Genomic DNA, 9540 nt, shown 5'->3' on the forward strand with positions numbered 1-9540 from the left:
GGGAATGAGATTTCCCGAGCCCATGTACCTGTTAAGACCAGACAACCAATATTTAAATATTCAGGGTTCACAATTTGGCCGTTCAATGACCGAAATGGGCAGTAACCACCACTCACGGTGGCTGCCCAGTCCCAAATTACACAGAATACTCACCAACACATAAACAAACCCTAGGGTTGGCCTCTAAAAGTCCTGGGGAGGCTGATTAACAAGAAAAACCACCCAACTCGCCGCCACAAGTGGCGGAGCCGTCGGTGGTAGCAGCGGCACAAATCTAGAAATATCCAAATTCAACTCCAAACAATCCTAATTATATAATAGAACCTTCAATTGCACATAAACATCACAAATTTGAGTCCGATTTCAAGATATTCAAAATAGACATAAACCCTAAAATCGAATTTCTAAAATCTCAAAATTGAACATCAACACCTTAGGGGAAAGATTACCCGTACCTAGAGAATTGATTTTGTCAACTGGACCGACGGCCAAAAGTCGCCGGAATCGACGGCGGAAGCCGGCGGCTAACTTGGCTTCCCGAGCTCATTGCTCCGTCGTGGAGCCTCGTATGCACGAGCGGAGACCATGGTTGAACTCACCATGACGAGGGCAACAAAGCCCAGTGGGTCCGATGTCGCGTATTGGCCGGAAAAATCAGCTCGACGGCGGTGGCTCTATTTTCTGTTTTACGTTGTTGCGGCGTCGAGAGGTGACGGCGGGGTACGAGACCGGGCTGGGGAGGACGGCGACGACGAGACGAGTCTGTCGGTACCCGTCGCTGGTCGTGGCGTGGCCAGAAAAGCGAGATCGCCGGAGGAGACCGTCGGTATGTTTTGCGTCGATTCGTCGCAGTGGTGGCTCCGGTGGGTGATCTGCGGCCATGGGAAGGAAGAGGGGAGGACGGCGAGCACGGTGGACCAAACACCCAGCCCAGCCGCCGCCGGACGCGCCGCCACGCACTGGCGACAGGGGCGGCAAGGGTGAGGGGCGAGAGAGACGCGGGGGAGAGAGAGAGAGAGAGTGAGAGAATGTCCAGAAATTTCTGGATTTTTGGGTATTTAAAACCCACTCCTACAAAATTACAAAATTGCCCTTCCCTTCAAATGCTCGTATCTCTCAAACTATAACTTTGTTTTATACGTGCTTCGTGTCTACGAACTCGTAGACTCGAGATCTATCAAACGGACCCAAGGTCAAAGACGAAAGGCCATTAGTTTTAAAAGTCAACTTTGGGTCGGGTCGTTACACATACATTGCAAATGAATCCATCACGTACTGTGCAATGTATCTCAGTAGTGTTGAGACGTCATTTAATCGCCCCCAATGCAACGACGACGGTGGTGAAAAAAATGAGACACTTTCTGTCTTTTCTCAAATTAACCGACCATTTGGCGAAGCCCCTAAATCAGCTGTTGAATTCTCGAAACACGATATGGAGGTGGCTCATTGGTTCATACTCAACAATTGCGAAGAAGTTGACTCTTTACGCATTGAGCATGAGGAACTAATGAAGCGCAACTATTCAAGATAGGACATGGAACGTGTACAGAGAAAGCATCGGGAATTGTTTTCTAAATGGTTTAAGGAACATGTAAGTGATTACTGACAATAATGATCAGTTCGTTCATGTGTTTGTAAATTTTTTGTAATATATTAATTCCATTGTCTTTTAACAGATAGAAAAGCTGACTGATGATAATTCGCCGTTATACAAGGAGTTAATGAGTTTGGCGAGTGGTATTCAATGGGTTGAAACGTTTTCCGGATGTAAAGTGAATGAAGTTAAGTTTTTAACTGTAGAACGAGATGTCATCTTGAGCACTCAAAACAGCGGGGTTTGTGTAGAGAACTTGGAGACTGGCACAGTTGATTTCTACGGCAAGCTGACGAGTGTCAATCAAGTCTTGTACTCGCATCGCTTTCAAGTTGTGTTATTTAAGTGTCATTGGTTTAATACAGACCCGAATAGGAACAACAGTATTAAACTCGATTACGACTTAATATCTGTGAACACAAACACTCGATGGTATGAGAATGATCCATTTATTCTTGCCACAATGGCAAAACCAATATGTTATCTGGATGACCCTAAGGCGGGTGTGGGTTAGAAAGTAGCTCAGATGATTCAGAATCGAAAAATATGGGATATTCCGAAAAAAGAAAATCAGGATGACGTGGCCTATCAAGAGGATTCATCTTCGACCATACCCAATCCATACAACAATGATGTTATCATACAACAAGTCGAGATACATGACGTTCCTCCAATTGAGATCGATGCCTTATCAATTAATCTTGGGCCACTTCCCCGAATTGATGTTAATGATTTCATCGATGATGATGATGATGATGAAGATGAAGATGAAGATGAAGATGAATATGAAGATGATGATGTTGATGGTATCGATGATGATGATGATGGAATTAGTATTTCTAGTGGTGATTCAGATTAGTAATTGATAATGGTGATTCATATTAGTAAGTGATAATGATGATTCAGATTAGTAAGTTATTACTTTAGTTTTCTTTTTTACTAACATAAATATTTATTGAATTGTGCAGATGAGTTTGATCTCGAACAGGGGTGGATCTCGGAGGTCCAGTTCAGCATCCATGTTCGCCCCTGCAGCCCAGCCCGCCCTGCAGTACAGCCTGACCTCATAGCCCAGGGCGAATCGACCCCGGCGATACCCCCAGATCTCTCATCTAGTACTGGGTCTGCGATTCAGTCGGCACGGAGGGCCCGACGTGGTCACCGTTATGGTGTATATGATAATGTTGCATCATCCACTCGTACTGCCTCATCATCAGAGAGTAAGAAAAATGTTTTCACATCACTTGTGTTTATGTTTAATTTTATTTAGATGTTATAAGATTACTGTGAAATTAATATGTTATATTTGCTTTTCTAGGTACCAAAACCACGAGGGGGATAAGTAGAGGGTTGAAGGCGTCCCGAATCACTCGCACGACGAACGAGAGGATTCGAATCGTTCTTGAGCAAGATCACCTACGACCGAGCAAGGAGGTCCATAGTACTTTCGCTTCCTTTGTCGGATCGATTATCCGTTGTGAATGCCCCATGCTTTTCCCCAGTTGGGAAAAGGTTGATGACGCCATCAAGAGGAGCATTATGGGCTCCATTTCTGTGAGTATATTTCGATTAATACAAAATGATTAATTTGATCATTCCTAACAATTTGATAATTGCATTTTTTTCAGGTAAACTATGACATTCGGATGGAGGATCCGGATGTAGCTAGGTATATGGAGAAGTTATTGAGAAAAGTTTACACACAATGGAAGCACGAGCTGCACAAAGAATATAACATGTTTGGATCGGCAGCTGAGGCATTAGCCAGCCCTCCTCCGGAGATGGCAGCTCGGCTTGATCAGTGGCAGTGGTTGTGCACTCATTTTCAGAGTCCGGAATTTTTGGTATGTTATATCATTTTAAGACTTCAAAATTATTTTTTCTTATGTTATTCCTTTATTGTGTATGCACTAATATGTGCATTTACAATTTGCTTAATATTTAACAGAGGAAGTCGAATGCCAATCTTCAAAACCGGAAAGCGCCCGCAAGGATTGATCATCATGGTGGTTCCATGCCCTTCTCATACCGGGTGGAGTCGTATCGTCAGGTGCGCTATTATTTAATTTAATATATATATATATATATTCCTTAGTATTGTTTGAGTTTTTGTCAACATTACATTCTTTTTCAGGCTGGTTCGCAATTTCCGGAGGTCGACAATTACGGGGATGTTTATGCCCGACCCGGCAACGACAAGGGCAAGGCGAAGCACGTTAGTTTTTTATATTTTAGTTTTATTTCACAATTTTAAATATTTGTATTTGATTTCCTAATTTCTAACTTGTGTATAATATTTTGAAGGCTGAGATGCTCGCCAAGAAGGGGAGTTATTTGGAGGAGGTGGCCAGCCAGTACCCTCCGGACACTCCGTTGGAGTCGATCTCAGTCCCCGATCGCGATGCCGGTCTTCGTATTATGACGGAGACACTGGGTGTTAGGCGTGGTAGGGAGATACGCGGAATTGGAGCGGGTCGGGTTCGTGATCTCAGCGCTGGGTCTTCATCTCAACCATCTGCAGAATTAGTCAACCTGACCACTGAAGTGCAGCAGTTGAAGGGTCAGCTAGAAGAATCGAGAGCGGCATATGCGGAGCAGACGAGTAAGGTGCAGCAGATGCAGCAGATGTTTGGCCAGTTGGCCAGGATTGTACCTGGGTTTGTTTTGCCGCCCAACATTGACCAGTGCATGCCAGACTCCTCCACCGGTGTCGATGATGCTACTGACCTAGGGGGCCATTAATTATTTGTATGTATGTATTAATTATATTTGCATACAGTATTAATTAAATTGTTTCTACTTTGTATGGATATTTTGGATATATAAATTTATTAATTTTTTTTTATATAGTTTTTGAATAAAGATTTTTCTTTTAAATATTAAATTCATATATATAATTTAAATAAATAAAAAATTTAAATAAAATATATTTAGGCGACGAACAAAGAAGGTTTGAGCGACGAATCTCCTTGTTCCTCTCCCAAAATATGGTTGGACGACGGCCAATTTTGTCGCCCAAAGAGGGTTTGGGCGACGAACACCCTTATTCCTCACCCAAAAACTGTTTGGGCGACGAAATTGTCCATCGCTTAAACCTTCTTTGGGTGACGCCCAAGGGTTAAGGCGACGGACAATTTCGTCGCCCAAACATGCTTTGGGCGACGGAGATCTTTATTCGTCGCCCAAGACATCTTTGGGCGACGAAATTGTCCGTCGCCTAAACATGCTTTGGGCGACGAATTTTATGTTTTAGGAGACAAAAAAAATCCGTTGCCCTAGGTGTCTTTGGGCGACGAAATTTACGGGTTCGTCGCCCAAACTCTTGGGCGTCACCTTTTGGGCGTCCAAACGCTCGACGAACGCATTTTGTCGCCCAAACGTTTGGGCGACGAATTTCGTTCCTCTCCCAAACCGTTTTTTCTTGTAGTGTAAGAGATAAAGGCGTCAAAGGAATGGGGTGGGGTCGGGGCTGGGTGCGACGGGGCCAAGGCTGGGTGAGGGCGTGACAAGGATGAGTTGGGGAAGGAGAGAGAGAAAGAGAGAGAGAGAGAGAGAGAGAGAGAGAGAGTGTGTGTCTGGCTAGGTGGTGGGGGGAGCGGCGAGGCTGGGTGGAAGAAAGGGGAGGGCCGGGTCAGCATGGTGCAAGGGTTGGGTGCGAGAAAGAGAGGAAAGGCAAAGAGAAATCGATGAGAGAGAAATAGAGGAAATGCAAAGAGAGATGAGAGAGAGAGAAAGAGAGGCAGAGAGAGAAAATGAGTTTGAGAGAGAGGAAATGAGAGGGGCTAGGCTGATGGGGAAGAGGGATGGCCAGTGGAGGGAGAGTCGTCGGTGGAGGGGGAGTCGACGGTGGTGGCTGGGTAGTGAAGGTGGGTCGGTGGTGGCTGGGGGTGAGGTTGGTGTGGCTGGGTTTCAATTCCCAGCTTTTTTTTTTTTTATAATTATTTTTTAAATGCACAAAAATACATAAATGCCCCTGCAAACTAGTCATGTGCGAGTCACGTAACAAGTTTTTAACAGAAAATTTGACAGAGTTGACGAAATATCATTGATTAAAACACTTGAAAAATAATAGTCCTTGATTGAAAGAAAGTGAAAACGAGATCCTCAACTGAAAATAGGGGTGTTATAGTCTTGTCGTTAACATTTTTTCAATAAATTAATGTCATTTATAATAATAATAAAAGAGAAGGAACAATTTATTTTATTGGACTAAATGAACCAACTCTGATTGCTTCATCAAACTTACAAAACACGTGCATTCCAATTACTATTGGTGAAATTGTAGAGCTAGCTTATATATTTAATTATATAAAGCAAGTGTGAAAAGATGTGATGTGCTGAAATACCAACCAAGTTACCAACCCATGTTTTAATTCACTTATTTGATTTGCATACTTCCAACAACATTGACACAGTAGAAGGGCCCCATGCAATCTGGAAGATATTAGAAGGGCCCCATGCAAGCTAGCTAATGACCTCTTGTTCTGTGAAAGGGTGGAAAAATCGCACCATTAATCAGCTGATGTATTGTTAAATTTGATTGAAAATTAAGGAAGATGGATGCCTTGTCTTCTTTTTTGTCAGCATTTCCCACTCATCAAACCACAACAGCAGCGCCCAAACTCAAATATCCAACCACACTTCGATCATCATCATCTCCAAATTATAATGATATTGATGATGCTCCAAAGCCTCCAATAATTACTACACCACCCCTGCGAAAGAAGCTTGCAGTAGGGATCTTCCATGCATTGGATGACTGGATAACCAACTTCATAGATCTTCCACTGCGACCTTCAATCGACCCAACCCACGTGCTCTCCCACAACTTCGCACCTGTAAACGAGCTTCCACCAACCGAATGTGAGCTGATACAAGGATCCCTACCACCATGCCTCCACGGCGGCGCCTATATCCGCAACGGCCCCAATCTGCAGTTCTTCCCTCGTGGGCCCCACCACCTCTTCGACGGCGACGGCATGCTTCACTGCATCAAAATCTCCCAAGGAGGCCGAGCAGCAACTCTTTGCAGCCGCTACGTCAAGACCTACATGCACACCATTGACCACCAAGCAGGCAGTCGTCTCTGCCCCAGCATCTTCTCTTCCTTCAGCAACGGCGTCGTGGCCTCCGCCATGCGCGGGGCCCTCGCCGTTGCCCGAGTCTTGGCAGGCCAGTTCAATCTGGCCAACGGCTTTGGTTTTGCAAACACCAGTTTGGCTTTCTTTGGCAATCATCTTTATGCACTCGGCGAGCCTGACCTCCCTTATGCGTTGCGTTTGACACCCGATGGAGATGTCCACACCATCGGACGCCATAACTTTGATGGTAAGCTCTTCACCAGCATGACGGCTCATCCCAAGATTGATCCCGACACCGGCGAGGCCTTTGCTTACCGGTACAACCCCATCTCGCCTTTTCTAACTTACTTCCGGTTTGATGCAAATGGTAACAAACAGCCAGATGTGCCCATATTCTCTTTCTCCTATCCACCTTTCCTCCATGACTTTGCCATCACCAAGAAATATGCAATTTTTGTTGACATACAAATTTATTTGGATCCCACAAAGATCATCGGTAGAGGGTCTCCGGTGGTTTTCGATCCCTTGAAAATGTCGAGGATTGGATTAATCCCTCGATATGCAAAAGACGGGTCTGAGATGAGGTGGATTGATGTTCCGGACTTCAACATCTTACACGCCATTAATGCATGGGATGAAGAAGATGCAATAGTGATGATGGCACCAAACATATTGTCGCCACAACATGTGGTGGAGAGAATGGATCTTGTGCATGCATCGATAGAGAAAGTGAGGATCGATCTCAAGACAGGGATGGTAACAAGGAAACCCATCTCCAAAATGAATCTAGAAGTTTCGGTAATAAATCAGGCATATGTTGGGAAGAAGAACAAGTTCGTGTATGCATCGGTGAGTGATCCAATGCCCAAGTTTTCAGGGGTAGTGAAGTTGGATGTGTTAAAAGAGTGTACAGTGGCCAGCAGGATGTACGGGCCAAATTGTTATGGGAGCGAGGTATTCTTTGTGGCTAGAGAGGCAGAGGAGGACGATGGGTATTTGGTGACATATGTCCATGATGAGGTGGCAGGAGAATCAGAGTTCTTAGTGATGGATGCCAAGTCGCCTCAGCTTAATATTGTGGCAGCCGTGAAGCTACCTCGTAGGGTGCCTTACGGCTTTCATGGGCTCTTCGTGAAGGAAAGTGACCTCAAGGGTACATAATGCAATAGTTTTGTTTTTTGTTTTTTTTTTTTTTTTTTTTGAGAGAACATAATGGAATACTTGATTACTATTATAATGGTACATCCCTATTCAGAAATTGTAGAAGTAAATTAACGTTAAACAAGGGAGCTACTATTGTAAGTTGATTACTATATATAATATGGTTTTTTTTTTTTTTTTTGTATATAATGGTATATATAATGATTACTATATAGAGTTATTTACACTTATACCCTGAAGTTTATCGTCTTTTCACATACATCCCCTGAGGTTTCAAAAATTACACATACATGACCCTTTGAGATTTCAAAGCTGTTGCATATAACCCCCTGCGAGCTAGAGAAACAATAAATAAACAAAGAAGATATTTATATTGAGGTTGGACCTTACATCTTGAGTAATCTTATTAGGCCATTTCACCCCTTAGCATGTCTTTTTGCATAGCTTCTCATCATTTTTCGTCTCATTGTAGGGGATTATGTGCAACAGTTTTGAAACCTCAGTGGTATGTGTAATTTTTGAAACCCCAGATGGTGCATGTGAAAAGACAATAAACCTTGGAAGGTGTAAGTATAAATAACTCTTACTATATATAATGATTAATATATAATGGTATATAATAAATAGTTTTAGGAATAGGATATCAGTTAGGTGCCTTACATGGAATTATATACCAATTAAAATATTGAATTTGGTTAATTATATGCCATTATATTTCACATAAGATTTTACAAAAATTATTCTAATCTTTCTTAAAATCTTGTAAAAGTTAAATTATTAAAAAAAATTTATTATGCAAGTGGTGCGACCGCACAGGGCCCACCACAGTAAAGGGCCCTTTATTTTGGACCAATGTGTTATAGGCTTTAGGGCACGTTTACTTACCTGTAGTCAGAATGAGCATAAATTGGAATCAGACTAAGGATGAATAGGAGTGAGGAGTAATCGGAGTGAGCAGGAATCAGAGTCAGACATTCTCATTAACGTGTTGACTAACTAGTACTATTAGGAATCAGAATAAGAAACAACATAATTTACATACACGTGTTTACTTATTTGCAGTAATCAGAATCAAAACCAGTATGATTACTAAAATGCCATTATACAAAATTAAATATGTTTTATGATAGTCACAAATTTTAAAATGCCTAAAAATAAAGTTTACCTTAAGTATTTTGCAAAAAAAAAAAAGAAATCATTTTCATACTTTTATATATCATGAAGAAAAAAAAATAAAATTCTCTTAAATTTATTTTTCATACTTTTATTTATGGTTGAGGGCAATTTTGTATTTTTAAAAAAAGGGTAAGGGTAGTTTTGGCATAAAAAATTCTATCATCATTCCCTCTTCTAATCCAGACCCCCCCTATGGAATTCAACTCCTCCAAGTGAAGAAATTCAATTCCTTATTTCATGTGGGCCCCACACTCTTTCTCATTTCAATATGTGTAAGTAAACAATGTAATCAGAATGAGAATGACTCTCAAATGTAAGTAAACACATGAATGAGAATCACTCACATTCTTATCATTCCTATTCCGGATAAGTAAACATGCCCTTATTGTTTACTAAACTTGATCTGAAATAGGCAAATAACTTGTTGAGCATTTGTCTTATGGCTCGTGTCTCCAACTAGCGTGTTAAAAAGCTTCCAAGGCCCTACAAAAAGGAATAGTGTGGCACAATTTACACTAATAATATGAT

At 42.1% G+C, this 9540-nt stretch overlaps 1 pseudogene; it reads left to right on the forward strand.

Annotated features, from left to right (window-relative positions):
- Positions 1 to 6150: 6150 nt before the first annotated feature.
- Positions 6151 to 7836, forward strand: LOC147277422 (putative carotenoid cleavage dioxygenase 4, chloroplastic pseudogene; annotated as a pseudogene).
- Positions 7837 to 9540: the final 1704 nt, after the last annotated feature.

This window comes from Dryas octopetala, chromosome 8 (assembly GCF_963921425.1).
Source record: "Dryas octopetala chromosome 8, drDryOcto1.1, whole genome shotgun sequence".
Lineage (NCBI taxonomy): Eukaryota > Viridiplantae > Streptophyta > Magnoliopsida > Rosales > Rosaceae > Dryas > Dryas octopetala.